This window comes from Sturnira hondurensis, unplaced genomic scaffold, assembly GCF_014824575.4.
Source record: "Sturnira hondurensis isolate 20B ecotype Veracruz unplaced genomic scaffold, ASM1482457v3 Scaffold0012467, whole genome shotgun sequence".
Classification (NCBI taxonomy): domain Eukaryota; kingdom Metazoa; phylum Chordata; class Mammalia; order Chiroptera; family Phyllostomidae; genus Sturnira; species Sturnira hondurensis.
In genome coordinates this window covers 2,803,819-2,822,862 of record NW_028085098.1, presented here as the reverse complement: position 1 = coordinate 2,822,862, position 19,044 = coordinate 2,803,819, and positions in this window count along the sequence as shown.

Genomic DNA, 19,044 nt, shown 5'->3' with positions numbered 1-19,044 from the left:
ATATATTTAAAAAAATAAAACTATAAAATACTTTCAAAACTGTCAGTTCTTAACAAGCTAATAAACATGTAGATTTAAAATACTAGCAAATGTTCCAGATATTTTTTAATAAAAAGAAGGCTTAACAGTGGGAACATTGTGTGGTTTATCAAAAGAACATTGAAATATGTTATTGTGCTGTATCAGTTGTGACTGAGGAATTTCTAGAGAAGTCTCAAGAACTGGAAGTCATATCAGTGATTCTTTAAATATGCATATGATGGTGAATGAAATATTTATTGATTATGATTTTCTGACATAATTTTTATTTGAAATTTCTTTACTGTTTTCTATTTGTTTGAGGAATTACTTTTAAAGATCTTTAATGTCAAAACTATGGGACAATGGTTCTACCCCTTTAGGAATCATAACCTTTATGAAAATAAGTTAAAAATTATAGACTTCTCCTTAAGCACACTTAATCATAGATACAAATATTTAGCATATAACACATTTTATTTTACTGAAACATACCTATTTCATAAAAACAATACCTAGTATACCTTTTATCTTGCAAAAATTGTTTTTTATTTTTCTAAAGTGAAAAATAAATGTCAAAAATAAGAATAATAGATTTCCAACCAAGATGGAGGCATAGGTAGATACACTTTGCCTCCTCACACAACCAAAAGAAGGACAATAACAAAATTTTAAAGTAGCAAATAACCAGAACTTCCAGAAAATAAAAATGTATGGAAGTTCAACAACCAAGGAGTTCAAGAGGAAACATTCATCCAGACTGGTACAAGGGGCAGAGATGGGCAGCCAGGATGAGATGGACAGTTGGGGCAGAGACGGCTCTTGAAAAGGTGGCTGCTGGTGGACTGTGCAGGCCAGTGGATGATAGAGTGGGCAGTGGATGATTTGAGTGCAGATAAACTGAGAGGAACAGCTGGGGAGCGAGACAGACCCTATAACTTGAAGTTCCAGTGCAAAGAAATAAAGTCTCAAAACCTCTGACTGAAAAAACCTGTGGGGGTTGAGGTGGCAGGAGAAACTCCCAACCTCACAGGAGAGTTTGTTGGAGATACTCACAGGGTCCTAGAATGTGCATAAACAGCACCACCCCCCGCCCCCCCACACCAACTCCAGGAATCAATACCAGAAGCCCAGATTGTTTGTGGGTAGCAAAGGAAGTGACTGAAGGCTGGCCAAGAGCTGAGCAAGCCGCACTGTTCCTTCTGCGACCCCTCCCCCACATACAGTGTCACCTCTCAGCAAAGTGGGTTGCCCCACCCTGGCGAATACCTAAGGCTCCGCTCCCTATTATGTAACAGGCATGCCAAGATAAAAAAGTACCACCCAAATGAAAGATGAGATCAAAGTTCCAGAAAAAATATAACTAAGCAATGAAAATATGGCCAGCTTATCAGATGCAGAGTTCAAAACACTTGTAATCAGGATTCTCACAAAAATAGTTGAGTATTGTTGCAAAATAGAGGAAAAAGTGAAGGCTATGAAAAGTGAAATAAAGAAAAATATACAAGGAACCAACAATAATGGGAAGGAAACTGGGATTCAAATCAATGGTTTGTAGCAAAGGATGAAATAAACATTCAACCAGAACAAAACAAAGAAACAAGAATTCAAAAAAATGAGGAGAGGCTTAGAAATCTTTGGGACAACTTTTAACATTCCAACATCTGAATCATAGGGGTGTCAGAAGGAGAAGAAGAAGAGCAAGAAATTGGAAATTTACTTGAAAAAATAATAAAGGCCAACTTCCCCAATCTGGCAAAGGAAATAGACTTTCAGGAAGTCCGGGAAGCTCAGAGTCCCAAAAAAGTTGGACCCAAGGAAGCACACAGCAGGGCACATCATAATTACATTACCCAAGATTAAAGATAAGAGATTTTAAAAGTAGCAAGCAAAAAGGAATCAGTTACCTACCAAGGAATTCCTGTAAGGCTATCAGCTGAATCAAAAGAAACCTTGAAGGCAAGAAGGGGCTGGAAAGAAGTATTCAAAGTCATGAAACAAGGACCTACACCCAAGATTACTTTTTCCAGCAAAGCTTCCATTTAGAATGGGAGGGCAGATAAAGTGCTTTCCAGAGAAGGTCAAATTAAAGGAGTTCATCTTCAACAAGCCCTTCTTAAATGAAATGTTGTTAAAGGGACCGATCTAAGAAAAAGAAGAAGATAAAAAACTATGAACAATAAAATGACAACAAACTCACAACTATCAACAACTGAACCTTTAAAAAAAAAACCCAAACAAAGGCAAACTAAGCAAACAACTAGAATGGAACAGATTCACAGAAATAGAGATCATATGGAGGATTATCAGCAGGGAAGGGGAGGAGAAGGGGGAAAATGTGGGAAAAGGTACAGGGAATAAGAAGATTAAATGTAAGTACAAATAGAAAGAGGGAGGTTAAGAATAGTATGGGAAATGGGGAAGCCAGTGAATTTATACGAATGACCCATGAACATGAACTAAGGTGAGTGAATGCTGGTGGGAAGGGGTTACAGGGCAGAGGAGAATAGAGGAGAACAAAATGAGATAACTGTAATAGCATAATCAACAAAATATATTTAAAATAATCTAAATATAAATTTTACAGATAGAATAAAGTAAAATTAAGCCTTGCTTCTTTGTAATCATCAATAAAAATTGTTGCATTTTGCCCTGGCTGGTGTGGCTCAGTGGATTGAGCACTGGCCTGTGAACCAAAGGGTTGCTGGTTTGATTCCTAGTCAGGACACACGCCTGGGTTGTGGGCCAGGTCCCTGGTGGGAGCTCAGAAGAATCAACCACACATTGATGTTTTTCTCACTTTCTTTTTTTCCCTCCCTTCTCCTCTCTCTAAAAAGAAATAAAATCCCTTTTTCAAAAATTTTTGCATTTTGACTGACTGAGAGTTTAAAATTGAAAAATCAGCTTTGGCATGGCAAATTGTAGATTATCGATACTAAAAAGCTTCTGTACAGCTAAAGAAAACATCAACAAAGTGGAATGGGAACCAACCATAGGGGAATACATATTTGCCAATAATACCCCAGACAAGAATTTCATCTCCAAATATATAAATAATTCAGATGACTCAATGCCAGGAAGAAAAACAATCCAATTTAAAATGGACAAAGGACCTGAACAGACATTTCTCTAAGGAGGACATACAGAGGGGTCATAGACACATGAAAAAATGTTCAATATCACTAGCCATTAAAGAGACTCATATTAAAGCCACAATGGGACACTACTTTGCACCTATCAGAATGGCCAGCATCAACAAATCAACAAACAACATACCCTGGCTGGTATGGCTCAGTGGACTGAGTGCTGGCCACTCAGTGTGCTGAGTGCTGGCCACGCAAAATAAAGGTTGTCTAGTTTAATTCCCAGTCAGAGCACATGTCTGGGTTCTAGGCCAGGTCCCCAGTAGTGGGTGTGCAAGAGGCAGCCACATATTTATGTTTCTATTTCTCTCTTTCTCCATTCTTTTCCCCTCTCTAAAAATAAATAAATAAAAATTAAACAAACAAACAACAAGAGCTGTTGAAGGAGAAGAGGGAACCTTAGTACACTACTGGTAGAAATGCAGGCTGGTGCAGTCACCAGTGGAAAAGAGTATGGAATTTCCTAAAAAAACTAAAGATAGTACTGCCTTTTGATCCAGCAATTCAACTGCTGGGATTATATCCTCAGAATCTCAAATCACAAATTCAAAAGAACATATGCACCCCAATGTTCATAGCAGCACGATTTACAATAGCCAAGTGCTAGAAACAACGTAGATGCTCATCAGTAAATGAATGGATCAAAAAATTGTGGTGCATTTACACAATGGAATATACACAGCAGAAAGAAAGAAGGAATTCTACTCTTTGTGACAGCATGGATGGAATTGGAGAGCATTATGCTAAGTGACATAAGGCAGGCGATAAAAAACAAATACCATATGATCTCACCTATAAGTGGAACCTAATCAACAAAAGAAACAAAGAGCTAAATAGAACCAGACACGTGGAAATAAAAGAACTATCTGACAGTGAGGAGGGTGAAGGGGCATAACAAAGGAAAGAAGTTGAAGGGGCAAGCTAGGGAACCCAAATCGGGGCCTCACGGGCACAGACGATGTGGGGAGTTGACTGTGAGAGTTGGGGAGGAGGGGGCAGGAGAGAGTACAGGGGAAGAAGGGAGACAACTGTAACTGAAGAACAATGAAAAAGATACCCAGATGATTTGGGATTTTTAATTTAGGTAACACTTAGCTTGCTACCTAAAACCCAAGAGTTTAAAAAGAATATAATTTGCAGAATAAATTATTCAAAGAGTATCAGGATGTTGACGTTATCGCGCAACTGAATTTATCGAAGGTGCTGATTTAGGATGACACATACTGGAAAGCCTTGAACCAGGACTCTCTATCTACTGTACAACATTTCTGAGAAGTGATGAGGCATGGAGCCCTCAGTTTTTTAGGGAACAAAACATTGTGATTAATTTGTGATGTCTTATATAATTATACTCTCTGACTTTCTAAGGTGCAGAATAGATAACAAAATCAGATTCTCATAGTTTCTTTGGACAAAGAAGATGACCAATTTGTGATAGGGAGAACCTTAAAAGGCAAATAAATTCTAGCTCATTCGAAGCAATATTATTTAATTATTTACTGAATATCTCATCTGTGTCCACAGAGAAAGATTAATTTTTTAAATAAAAGTTGTCTAATTCTTTACCTTCAAGACAGAATGTGGATTATATGTGGCTTTCCCAACTATGCAAGTTCTTGAGAAACATTAAACACTAATTTGGGGGTAATGTAAGTCATTGTTTTTCAGTAAGTCACTGTTGTTGCCATGCATTGTGACAATTCAGAATTTCTGCTGACTTGGAAGATCTGTCTCCTGGGACTAGGCTCAGTATTGGACACAAGGCAGAAATGCTGTTTACCGTGCATCTATGTGCTGCAGAAACAGCAACCGAGATATTCTCAAGGAGGGCTTTTCTTTTTAAAAGTTAACATCAGTAGAAACGGGATCTCACCAATTACTTGAGGAATTACATGGGAAACCTGAATGATTGATAGGAGTTCCTTAACTTATAACAGTGTTGGTTTTGAGACCCAAACATCATTTAACGAGACACTTCTTCAATCTTTTCTTTCCCAATCAATCCATTTTAGAATAAGTAATTTTTCCAAGTTATCTCCAATCATTCATATCCATTTTCTTTAGTTAGTAGCAGGATTATAAAAACACTGGTGCTTAAAGACAGGACTTTTGTATGTAAGAAAATGATTAGCTTTACTAAGTTCTTAGCTTTTTCAATTCAAACACTCTACTCATGAAAATTCATACTTTCCATTGTATTTTTAGGACTGACAGAAATAAAAAGTACTTTCAGATTTGTCTTGTAGTTCCGATTTCCTTGCAAAGTTTTTGCAACATATATTCCATGCCTTCATTTCTTTTCATCTTCAGTGATGAAAGTAAAACCTGAAGAAACATATGCTCTATGGTATTGGATCTTCGAGATTTTCCTATTTAAGCTAGGACTCATAGAAACAGAGAAAGAGGTCCAGAATCATAATGTAACTGCTTGCCTTATTTTTATCCTCTCATTTATTATTAATTCAGTCACTATTTTGAAGCACTTTTTGTGTGTTAAGAACTGTGCTAATTCCTGGTTACTGCTGTAGGCAGACAGATATGGTTTTTATTGTTAGGGTAGAGTTTAAAGAGGAGTGAATAAGCCATATCACTAGAAGTCTGTACAAGCTGTGGTGTGGCTATACTTCACCTAGGCTGGTGCATAGCCCCGTCTTAGGGAATCTGAGAGAGAATTCTTGGAAAATCGACATCTAATCTGTGCTGTACATTATCTAAATTAGCCAGGTAGAGTGGGGGCAGTATAAAAATCTTATTTATTCATTATCTTCTGTAAAACAAGAGTTCATTTTATGTAAGAACTTTTGTAAACTCCTAAAAGTGGTCCAGGTGCTATATTATGAGACCTTGAATAAGGAAATGCAAAATGTTTTTCTTGTTCTGAGTCAGGTCTGCACCATAGACTCCATTACAGCCCACAGAGATAAACTATTCAATAATTGATGATGGAACAATAAATTAGAGATTATTATAAAATTATTTAAAAATAATCCTCATTTTGCCTCAATGGTGTCTGCTGGTATGTTTATAATAAACCAAATAATTTCAAATACTTATTTCTTAGTTGTTCTTTTATTCATTGGCTGGTCTTTTGATTCCTGTGCCAGTGTTGAGATGAATTGCAATTGTATTAATTATAAATGTTGATAACATTTATGAGCACTTACTATATACCAGGGATTATATAAAAAGCATCATATGTTTTATTGAATTCAATGAATACAAAACACTTGTGGTGTTTACTGTTTGGCTTGTTTGAAATAAATTGTATGGTGTTCTATCTTTTTTGCATGCTCTGAAATAATTTATATACAATGGGAATTATGAGTTTCTTAATGTTTTGAGAGAGTTTAAGTCATTTGGCATTTGAGCTTATTTTAGAACAAATTGACCCATGGAGATTTTTTTCTTTTTTGGCTTTTCTCCCCATAGTTATTAAATTATTCAGGTTTCCTACTCCCTATTGAATTAGTCAGAGAAATGTATCAATTTGTAATTTTCAGATTTATTAGCATAACATTATAAATAATATTTGATTATAATTAAAATATAGAATATGTTAAACTCTCATTTTCATTTGTAATTTTGTCAATTACATTTGTTTCTCTTTTCTGTATTAGACCTGTGTTTGTTTTTCTGTAAGACTAGCTCTTGATAGAAGTTCTGTTTTTATAATGTTTTCTAATCCACTAATTAGAGAATTGTACAATTTTCTTAGGCTTATAAAACTCATTTGCCTTAATTTTTAAACATTATACAAATTTACAGTAATGAATATGGTCTGAGTACAGGTTTGCCATATATCATGTAATTAACTTGCTTAAAAGAGCATATAATTCGGATTTTTTACTATGTACTTTCTTCAATAGTTAGTATGTAAATTGAAAATATGATTGATTGAAGCTTTATTATTGAACTTCTGTTGCTTTTTATTTTCTGATTTTTATTGCAGTCTTCATAAAGACTTTTTATACTGAGAGTCTAATAAAGTTTTACTAGATTGCATGATCAGTTTTAAATTATTCCATTGATTTTTAATAAAATGTGTATTTCCTATTTGTGTATAGCTTTTGGCAATAAATCACCTTGATTATATGATAGTAAGAATATTATGAAATATATATTATAGTTTAATATACTATCATTTTTATATATATATATGTTTAAAAGATTTTATTTATTTATTTTTAGACAGAGGAGAAGGGAGGGAGAAAAAGAGAGAGAGAAGCATCAATGTGTGGTTGCTCTCTGGTTCACAGGCCAGCACTCAATCCACTGTGCCACACCAGGCAGGGTTACTATTATATTATATCCACACATTTGAGTATATAATATTCAAATATTAAATAATATATTACATATTTTTCATATCTACACTATGATTCTTTTTCCCTTAGAGATGAGTTGGGGTAAGTAGCTCATTTAACTTTTTCTTTTCAGAGTCCAACTTCTCACCTCAGTGTTGTTCTGTTATTTGCTTAATGGAAACTTTTCTGGGGGTTAGGCACATTATTTATTACTAATTTTTGTTCCCAGCTCTAAATTAGCATGTAAATGTAAAATTAGCATTTTACATTTCACTATTGTTTCAGAGATGTTTCATTGAGCATGTGTCAAAGACCAAATCAAGTTCTGTGAGCTAGTTTTCTTTTTTATTCATTTTTATTTTTTTAATCCTCACTAAAGATATGTGTACTATTTTAGAGAGAAAGAGGAAGGAGAAGAGAAAGAGAGATATCGATGTGAGAGAGAAACTCTGACTGGTTCCCTCCCTATGTGCCCCAATGCAGGATGGAACCCTCAGTCTGGGTCTGTGTCCTGACTGGGAATCAAACCCAAAACCTTTTTTGGTGTGTGATGTCCCAACCAACTGAGCCATCTGACCAGGCCCTTTATTTTTTCCCTTTGCTACAGTTATGCATGCCTCCATTCACTTTACATACATTTATTAAGTCTGTACTATATGCAATAAATAACATGATTTTGAGTTGTATATTCATCATGACATTGAGTATACTTATATTTTTGAAAGTGTTAAATAACAGATTTACATTGTTTCTTCCCAGCCACCCAACTGGTCTTTTTCACTGATTAAAGAAATAACTTTTTATTCTTTACTTCATTATTCTTCATTATTCTTGACTCCAGATTGAAAGATACATGGAAACTGAAATTATAGGAATGGAAAATATATTTCATGAAAGTGGGAATGAAAAAGAGTTGCTGGAATAGCAATACTTACATCAGACAATATAGACTTTAAAACAAAAGATATATAACAAGACACAAAAAAGACTTGGTAATTCCACTTCTGGGGGCTTATCTGAAGAAAATGAATCATTAATTCAGAAAGATATATGCACCTCTGTATTCATCTCAGCATTATTTACAATAGCCTAGTTACTGAAGCAACCTAGGTGTTCATCCATCGATGAGTGGATAAAGATGAAGGGGATATATGTATGTCTGTGTAACATCCCAATATACACTCTGGGATGTTACTCAGCAATGAAAGACACTGTTTTATGAATTTCTGAAAAAGAAGGCTGTTATCTACAGTCCATTTAGAAAATATCTGCTTGTGTCAAACTATTTAACAAAAACCAAGTTCTCTTAGATGGCACTCCAAAAGCAATTAATCCTGTCCTGGCTGAGTAGCTCAGTTGGTTACAGCATTGTCCCATACACCAAAGTTGTAGGTTCTGTTCCTAGTGAGGGCAAATACAAGAAGCAACCAATAAATGCACAAATAAATGGAACAACTTGATCTCTATCTCTTTCTTGAAATCAATAAATTTTTAAAAATTGGCAAAATAAATTAATCCTTCATCTCTGTAAGAGTAATGAAGATTGCTTACTTTGTTTTAGAATATGTCCTCTTTTAAAAAAAATCACAAAGGCATTGAAAATTCACTGTTGTGCAGTGTTGTTAATCATGTTAATGCAACTGTCAGGCCAACTATAGATTAATAAATAAATGAATGAAAATGAATAAATAAAAATTTTGCATATTTTAATGGCTTTACTTATATGTGCATTTAAAGATCTTTATAAAGGGAAATAAAATAAATTTTTTTCTAGAGGAGACTTGGTTTCTAAAAACACAGTGGCTTGTTTATAATATTTCGTGACTTTGATCTGTAGTTTATTCCTGATCATATTTCTGTAACCAATTAAACTAAAACATTTTAATCAAAAGAATAAAAAGTTAGGCAAAGGAGGACCTAGTATATTTGAAAAAGTTTGAGATTTTATCGTATATTATGTGGGGACTATGAAAAGTTTAAAGCAGGACTTAAAGTCATTGTTTCTATAGTTTAGATGAAGAACTTGTAGGATGATGAAAGTGATGAATTGGAGCTAAACAAAACTCAGAGTAAAGATGCCAGTTAATCCATAATTACATGATTTGATGTGAACAAATAAAATGGCAGAGCAAAATAGAATGGGAGGAATGGTTTAGTGCCAATTCGGAAGTAAAGCTGATGAGATGAGCTTATTGATTAAATGTGAGTGGATATGGAAATAGAGTTAATTAAAATTTTTAGGTTGAAAAACTAAGTGGTTAGAGATGCTACCAAACTAGACAAACACATATTGATAACATAATGTTTGGGGGTACTGTATAAGGCATGAAGGGTAGTTAAAATAAAATTTTTAAAAAGGCACGCTTTTGCCCTGAGTAGCTTACATTCTAGTGGTAAGAATGCTGAGCTCTAGCATAAGACCATGTATGAGAACCCTGAGGCCAAGGTCTGTGTCTTATTTGCTGTTATGACTTGATGCATAGTACGTGCATCAAATTATAACATATTTGTTGTTATGACTCAATTGGCCCAGCTAAGGTTGGGAGGGAGAAAGGGATGAAAAGTAAGCTCTCTGTAATTGTTATGCACAATAACCGATTTTCTTTGTTGTAGCCCTCTTGACATGAGGCATAGTTTTGAGGCAATGCCTATTTTCATAATATGTCATGGCGGGCTTTGTATACAATTTCCAGCAATTTTTTCCCTCCAACTGCTTTATTGCCTGTTTCATGATAGACTTGAAGGCTTCTTTACACTTTTTCTTCAGACAAGTGAGCTCTGAAACACAAAAACTGCCCTCAAGCCTAAAGCAAACTCTTGACTTAACGATAAACACTGAATTACTACTTTTCCAGCTACTGAATGTCAGTGGATCTTTTGAAGTTTCTTGCCCCTTTTCTTATAAGAATCAAAAGAAGATCAAAGCTTTCTACTTGTGCACACACACACACATCTGCAAGGGAGTAGAAATTGATGCTCAATTGATGATGTCAAAAGATAAAAATAGTTATTTCTTTCTTTGAATAAACTTCCAGTCAAAGAAAACAAGACCAAGAGGCAGTAAGGATGAGGAAATGGACCTAAAAGTTGTGACATTTACTCCAGTAAAACATTCTCTTAAAAATAGTTTTACAAAAGTTGAACTTAAAATGAAGTACATTAGCCCTCTGCCACTTTAAATTAGTTTATCACTTTTTTTCTTACAAGTTTTAATGCCTCTAGCTTTCTAAACCAAAAGCAAAAGCAATCATTTACCAATCCAGGCTGGAGTCTATAAGCGGTATATAGATATTTATGTAAACAGGTCTGCCAATAATATTGATAAAATATTCTCAGAAATCTTTAGTGAAGCAATGGAAAAACACTGAAAAAAATGTATTCACTGTCTGGAGAAATGCTATTCAACCACAAATGCTGACAAAATGAACACACAAGTAGGGTAATAATAGCTCTTTGATTGCTTTTGCTAATAAACTTTTCCATTTCCTTAAAAACAAAGAATTGCTGGTTCACTTTTAATGTGGCATTTCTGATGCTTACCAAATGTTATGTGCTTTTAGAAGGAAAAAAATTGAATATAGATATGCACAATGTCCCACTTTCTCTCATGCTTATTATTTTTAGATCTCAAAAAGAGTAGACTGGTTGAAAATTTCATCACAACATGTTCTTATAGGAATTAGACATATAACAAATATATAACACTAGGAATTAATAAATGGACTATGTAGATTAAAGTAATAGTTTTATTTTAGTTAGTACTGACTCTTACAAAGTTTCCCTTTAAATAGTTTTGGTCATACGTAGCATATTGAAAGCTCCTGATTAGAAGTCTACACTATAGCATACTAATAAGAAATGTAAAGAATACATGTTCCTTAATGAATGGCAATAAAAAAAGAAATGTAAAGAATAATGGAATTTTAAAATAATTGGAATTAATGGGATAACAATGGGAAAATTACATCAGTTATTTCTTTTACTATAAAAGCTGCTTATAGAATGTTGAGTATAGACAAATTTATAGTGAAGTGAATTTACTTGAGGTTTAGAACTTTATCAGTTATAACTCTGAAATCTGTTGCTGTAATTGAGTGTATTGACTGAGCACCCAATCAAGAGTCGAATGCAGCAGCGCTTGGCTAGAACTGAAATGCGTGTGTGTGTCTACTTTAATAACTTCTTAGGAAATGAATGAGAAAGTGAGAAAAGCCAGAATTAGCTCACATAGCAGTTTCTCATGACCTATTCTGTTCATCACAGGTCTATAAAAGTGTATTTAATGTGGAATTTTCCAAAAGGATTGACCACAGGATTCTTTGTATATGTGAATTCCCAGCTCTCCAGAATTAATTATCAACAATGACAAATCATTGTTAAATGCTGGTCTAGTCCATGGTTCCAGACTCCTGAAGATTTTCCATAAATTAAAGAAAGAGTGTTTACGCTCAGTGTATGGCTTGGTGATTTAGAACATAGTCTCTGAAGATAGGCTGCCTGGTTTAAACTATTAACTCTAGTATTTGTTAGCTGTATGACCTCTGATAATCCACCTAAATACTTCTTGTCTTAGATTTCTTTCATTAGGATAACAAATATAATGACATCCTGAAACTGTTGTGGAGTTTGAATGAGTTTACATGTAAAAAGCAATAAGTACAGTGCCTGACACATTGTATGCACCATATAAGAATTTGCTATTTTTATTTTTTAGTGGTAGTGGTAGTATGGTATCACCCCTGACATTTAGGTAAAATAGGACAAAATTTTAATATTCTATCAATAATATTATAGCATTGGAATATCAATTTCTTCCTTCTGAAATTTTGTTTCAAAAATAAGTAAAAATATCTGTTATTTTCTTGAAAATGTTCATTGGATACCTGTTAAGTGCATGGCAATATTCTGACTATTGTACAGAAAAATGATCAGTAGTATTTAGTATTAGGCTTTAGAACTTATAACCTAAATTAAGGTAAAATTTCCATGCAGATGGATTCAAATCTATATAGTTATACAGGTCTGTCATTAATGTCAACTAAACAGTTCCTTATGTTCTTCGTGTAGGCAGACTTAAGAAACTTAGTCATGTTTCATGAAAAAACACTGCAGGTATTTCATTTTTTCTCCCTAAATACTTGCTTTCATTATTATTTTTAAATTTTATTTCTCAACTACAGTTTACATTTAATATTATTTTGCATTAGTTTCAGGTGTATAGCATAGCGGTTGGACAATCCTATACTTTACAAAGTAATTCCCCTGATATTTCAGGTACCCACCTGGGACCAAACATAGTTATTACAATATTATTGACTATATTCCTTATGCTGTACTTTACATCCCCATGACTATTTTGTAACCACCTATTAGTACTCACAGGTATTTCAGTCCATTCTTTAGAGAAACCAAAATGCCAGAGGGGTAAGAGTTTACTTGTAGGTGAAGTGATTAAGGAAATCTTCATGAAAAAAGCAGCATTAGAGCTAGATCTGGAGGACATTTTTTATCTCAACAACTCAAGAGGTAGAAAGCAGAGTAGTGGTAAGGATTAGAAGTGAAAACTATGCATTTGGAAAGCAGGAATGACAGAAACAGATGTGCAGATGGGGGAAGGTTGTAGTGTATGGAAAATATCAGGGTAGGTGTGGAAGGTAAAAGTTGTTTAATTTTATGTTAGTTAAAATCTCAAAGACCCAGAGCTCAAAATTACTAAATAAAATTGTGTTAATCTTTTTTCCATAGTCTTTCCAAAATATGTTTACTCTTTAAAAATTTTGCAAAAATTGAACAAGAGGGTTTTACAGCCCATTAGAATCAACAATATAAAAACAATAAAATAACCAATGCTGAAAAAGCAATTATTCGTTTTATTTATATTTAAAGCATTTAAAATAACATGTCCTAATTTATATTCAGATAGTGTGAGATGAGTTTATCCATAAGTGCCTGGCTATGAATAAACAATGGAAAACTGAAATTATAGTTACTAGTAATACATAGTTTAGAGACTTGGCTAGATTGTTGTGTACAGTCCAGAAAGGAAAAGGGTAAGGTAGTTTGACCAGGAACAGCTTTCCTCTTTGATCAAGCTTTACAGAAACCCCCACAGAATGGAAGAAATTAATTGTCTTGAAGACATCTTCCTAGAAATAGTCTGCCCTAAACTGCGGTGTGAAGAAATATTACTGATAAGGTTACAGTGTTTACTTAGATGATATCAGAAAAAAAGCCATCCTAAATGTAGTCAATGAAAAAATGCTCTCTCTGAGGCATTGATATATTTTATGACTGCATGATGAAATAAGGAAGGCAATAATTGAATAATAAGAATAAAAAGAGGAGGCACAGGGATCCTAAGTATGAAAAGAGATAGTTGGAGAGTAAGAATGTGTCAGATTGTCACCAACACTATCAAGGGGAGAAAGTTCCAGTGTTGCAGTGAACTCATGTAGCTTTCTCTGGGCACTTCCAGGACACAGAGCTTGGGAGGTAGAAGGCTGACTGGATTCAGCAGAGCATTTTTGCTGGTCATAATCTGTACAAATATACATGATTGTTGTGGAATCAGGGGAGGAAAGTGGGGATGGCTTGGGTCGAAAGTGGTGGGGGCTAACTGCCAACAACTGTACTTGAACAACAATAAAACAATTAAAAAAATAAAACAAAAACCAAATATACATGGTTGCCTTGTCAGGCAACCAGTGGTATTCAATAGCTATCACAGGAATAGATTCATAATACAGAAGATTCCCAACATATGATGGTTCAACTTAGAATATTTCTACTTCATTGGTGCAAAAGTGTCATGCATTAAATAGAAACAGTACATCATTTTTTAAAAGTCTTCCCCTGAGGATATGTTTATTGATTTTAGAGACAGAGAAAGAGAGAGAACAAAAAGAAACATCAATTGGTTGCATGTGCCCCAACCAGGGATCAAACCCACAACCTACGTGTGCCCTGACCAAAACTGAATCCATAACCTTTTGGTGTACAGAACAACAAACACTTCAAGCAACTGAGCCACCCAGCTATGGCCATTCATCAAATTTTGAATTTTGATCTTTTCCTTGACTAGCACTATGTGGCATGATACTCTCTTGTGATGCAGGTCAATAGCAGTGAGGCGATTTTGCTGAACAGTAGGTTAAAGTAAGTGTTCTGAGCACATTAAAGATAGGCAAGGCTAAACTATGACATTTGGTAGGTAAGGTGTATTAAATGCTTTATTGACTTATAATATTTTCAGCTTACCATGGGTTCATTGGGACATAACCCCATTGTAAATTGAGGAGCATCTTCATACAAAGGTTATTTCATCAGACTGCTGTAGCTCACTGATAATATTTCTAAAGACTATTCAACTCTTATGTATAGTTTAATTTTTTTTTGCTCCATAGACTTCTGATTTTTGGTATCTATTAAGAAACGGTAACTATGAGCTTCTCAGGCATATCCAGTATTAAAAGTTACAAAATGGATAATCTGGCAAGCAAAATTAAATAAATAAACTATGGGCATCATGGTAGGCAGAATAACACTGCTTGTTAATACTTATACACTGTAATTCTTGGACCCCTGTGGATATGTTACAATATATGGCGAAGGGACTTTGCAGATGGATTTAAGGTGAAGGATCTAAAATAAAGAGAAATCCTTGGTTATCTGGTTTCGCCCAGTCTACCTACATGAGCCTTTGTAGCACAGAACCTTCTCTGACTGGAGTCAAAGGGATGGAGTGAACAAGGAAGCAGAGAGACAAGTCAGATGTCAACAAAGGGAAATCAGAGAGATTCTTAAAATGAGAAGGATTCCAAGCTTTGTTCCTGGATCTGCAATGTAGACACCGTGTGTGAGGGCCAGAGAGAGGCCTTGAGAAACTAAGAGTGGGACCAACTGACATCCTGCAAGGAAAGGAAAAAGAGATTTAGTTCCACAGCAGCAAGGAACTGGATTCTACCAACTAGCAGAATGTGCTTGAGGATGATTGGGACTTCTCAGGACCCAATATCTTGGTTTTAGCCTTGTGAAACCTAGAGCAAAGAAACCTGTCCATCTAACTCAGGCTTCTGCCTTACAGAATTGTGAGATAACAAACTTGTGCTGTTTTATGCCATAAAAATTGTGATAATTTGTTACATTAGTAATAGGAAACTAATAGAGGACTCTTACGTTAGCAGTAACATGTTTATAAAAATGTCTACTTTAAGTCAGACAAGATTCAATCATAAATAAAGTATATTTAGGCCTTCAAATCAATGAGATAAAGCCACATGCTTTCTATTTAATTTTACTTAGCAGCCTTCTAATGCCCCTTTCAGTTTCAACTTTAGAAATTTTCTAAACCAGCTGAGTCTTGTTTCATGCTTGCCACCTACTCTTTTGAGGTCAACTTTTCTATTCATAATTTTTCTATCTTTTCTTTGTCTCAATGACTTAGTATTTCTTGTTGCTTACCCATTCAACACTACTATTGTATATTGTCCCAAGGTGATTGATTTGACCCTTTATCCCAGTCAGCCTAGCACTCCCTGGGGCATTATTTTGTCATCTTATCCAGTGTCTGGCTCCCTGCTAATTCTCTGTGGTGAGTAGGGGAAATACCATCTAACTTGGTCATTTCTGCATGAATGATGCCATTGAGTTTCTGACCAGACAAAATTGAGATTTCAGTGGTAAAGCTGTTACCAGGTGCTGTTCACCTGTCAGTTTTTGTCTCTTCTTTTGTTATCTCTTGTCCTTGCGTATGTTGCATAATTGAATGGTTTCCTAGCATGCTTGGGACTCTTCTAGTATCTGCTTTTGTCCTTATGTTAGACAATATATTAGTTATTCTGCCAGAATTATTGTACTTGCTTAAAGAAAGATTGTAAGATTGAGTAAGGGATAGAAACAGAAAACTAAAAGCCCAAGAAAAATTTGAGCAGCTTAAGTTGTGTGCTCAACCAGTCGGATTCAACCAGTCACCAGGAGGATGCTTGCAGCTCTGCCTCAGTTGCTTCTGATAATAGGGAATTTCATGATTAAGTATTTAGCCAGTGTTGCATACCTTCTTTGTTCCAGCATAGGCGTGGCCTAGGTCCTCCATGTTCCAGTACATTCTAACAGGTACTGGCTGAATTTCTTCTGTGATAAGCGCTTATTAAGATCACATAGGTAGCTCTTGCCCTCAAAGGATTTGAATTTATGCTCTAAAATATGTAGTATCTCTAAAAGCACAAAAGAAACTTGATATCCCAGCTGACCTCACACTGTTATTAGGGAAAGTTGAAAATAGGACTCAAGGGTGGAAATGAGGAAAGATCATGTCTGTTACCAAGTCTTTTGTGTCCTTTGTCTCAGCTTCCTAAAGCCCCAGGTAACAAATAATTGCCTGTGGGATTTAGGCTTGAGGAACGCAATTACAAAAAATAGCAATTCAGAAAATAATGTAACAGAAAAACTCTGGTGCAAAAAATTGTGTGCATAAATGATTCCAGAACAAGGACCTCGTCTGAACCAAAGTAGGCATTTTATAAAAGTTTGAACTCAGTTAAAGAACCAACACATTTTTAATGTAGTATTAATTTACCCTTTTATTTAAAACTGTTAGAAAATTATGTATTCTGTTGCCAAGTTTGAGGTTAGTCTATGGGGCTGAGTAGAGTGAGAGAGTAAGCCTTCCTGCTTTACTTCAGAAAGGCACTCTTGACCTCATTACACTTTGAGCACCCTTTGATTTGTGCCTGAGGAGTGTTTAAATATGATTTATTGTTTTTCCTATATTGGATTGTAAGTCAGGAAAAAACTTCAAATCTAGATTTTATTTATTCCTTTCAGCTTAAATGATCACTTCAGCTTTAGGCTTAAAATAAGAGTTATGGGGGATGAAGATATATCTATTAGAGTCTTTCAGAGAAGCAGAACTAAGAGGATATTTATTCTGATAGGAGATATGTGTGTGTGTGTGTGTGTGTCCTATGGAATATATATATATATCCTATCAGAGTATATATGTATATGATTTTATAATATTATCAGTGGTGAGGGTGCTCTTCCTCGTAGCTGGCACCTTTTAGCTGTAACCACACTTGGGGGGAAGGAAGGGATTGGGGAGCTTTGTAAGGTCTCTTTTATAAGGCCCAAATTTAATCAACAAATTTAATTGAGTGCTCCACTTTCCTTGACCTAATCTCCTCTCGAATTCAGACATATTATAATACATGTTACTTCTATAACTCTTTTATCTTTTTGAAATACATTTATGATCAAGTTGCAAAATTATAAAAAGATATATTGCATTCTCTCATTAAAATATTTAGTTATATAAGTTCACAATTAGGATTTCAATGTGGCTATACATATACCATTAAATATAATGTTACTGTTGCTGAAGTGAATTTTTGTGCATAGTTGAACCTAGTTTAACAATAATCTAGAGAACTTTTAGGCAAGCTCTTATTATGATATTTTCCCGCAAGAAAGGGGCATTCCTATAAGGGGTAGGTTTTGGGGGGATGAGGCTAAGTCAAGATTACTTTAGGAATGTGAATTATTTCCTTGAAACACAGGGAGAGGAAACCTATGAGTTGTTTTGATTCTGCATATTGGGATGAGGAATGCTCATGGGAAAATAGGTCTCTTCTTAAGATAGGATCAGGAAGAGCCTTGACAGTTATAATGTGGCATGCTCAGGAGCAAAAATGAAGTGATGAAAATAATTACATGGCCTATCTGCAAGCCTACAAGAGAATAAGAACGATAGATTATTTTTAAGATTTGGAATTGCTCTTCAGACCAAGATGGAGGTGTAGGTAGACACACTGTGCCTCTTTGCACAACCAAAATAAGGACAACAATTTAGAAACAAGCTAACAACCAGAACTGATAGAAAGTTGAACTGTATGAAGGTCAAACAACCAAGGAGATAAAATTAGACTCATTCATCCAGACCAGTAAGTAGGGCAGAGTTGGGCAGCGGGAGGGAGAGGGGTCGAGGCACAAAAAACAGTGGCACTCGGCATGCAAGGCACCTCAGGCATGCAAGATGGCAGCGGATGGACCCTGGGTGCACAGGTGGCAGCTGGCAGAACTCAGGTGTGGGGTGGCAACAGGCAGACCCAGCAAGGCAGCAATTGTGAAGAGAGGCACTGTGTGCAATGTGGGACCTGGTGGTCCCACATTCGTATGCAGATAAAGCAGGTGGAATTGGGGAGTGAGACAGACCGCGCAACCCAGGGTCCCAGAGTGTGGAAATAAAGCCTCAAAACACTGATTGAAAATACCTGTGGGGATTGAGGCAGCAGGGAGAGACTCCCAGCCTCACAGGAGAGTTCACTGGAGAGACCCACAGGGTCCTAGAACTACACAAGCCCACCCACTAGGAATCAGCACCAAAATGGCCCAGTTTGCTTATAGGAAGTAGGGGAAGTGACTGAAATCCAGCAGAAAGTGGAGCAAGCACCATTGTTTCCTCTTGGACCCCACCCCCACATATAGCAACACAACCCAGCTACTGGGTTGCCCCGCCCTAGTGCCCTGCCCCAAGGCTCTGCTCCTCATCCATAACAGGAGTGACAAGACAAAAAAAAAATGGC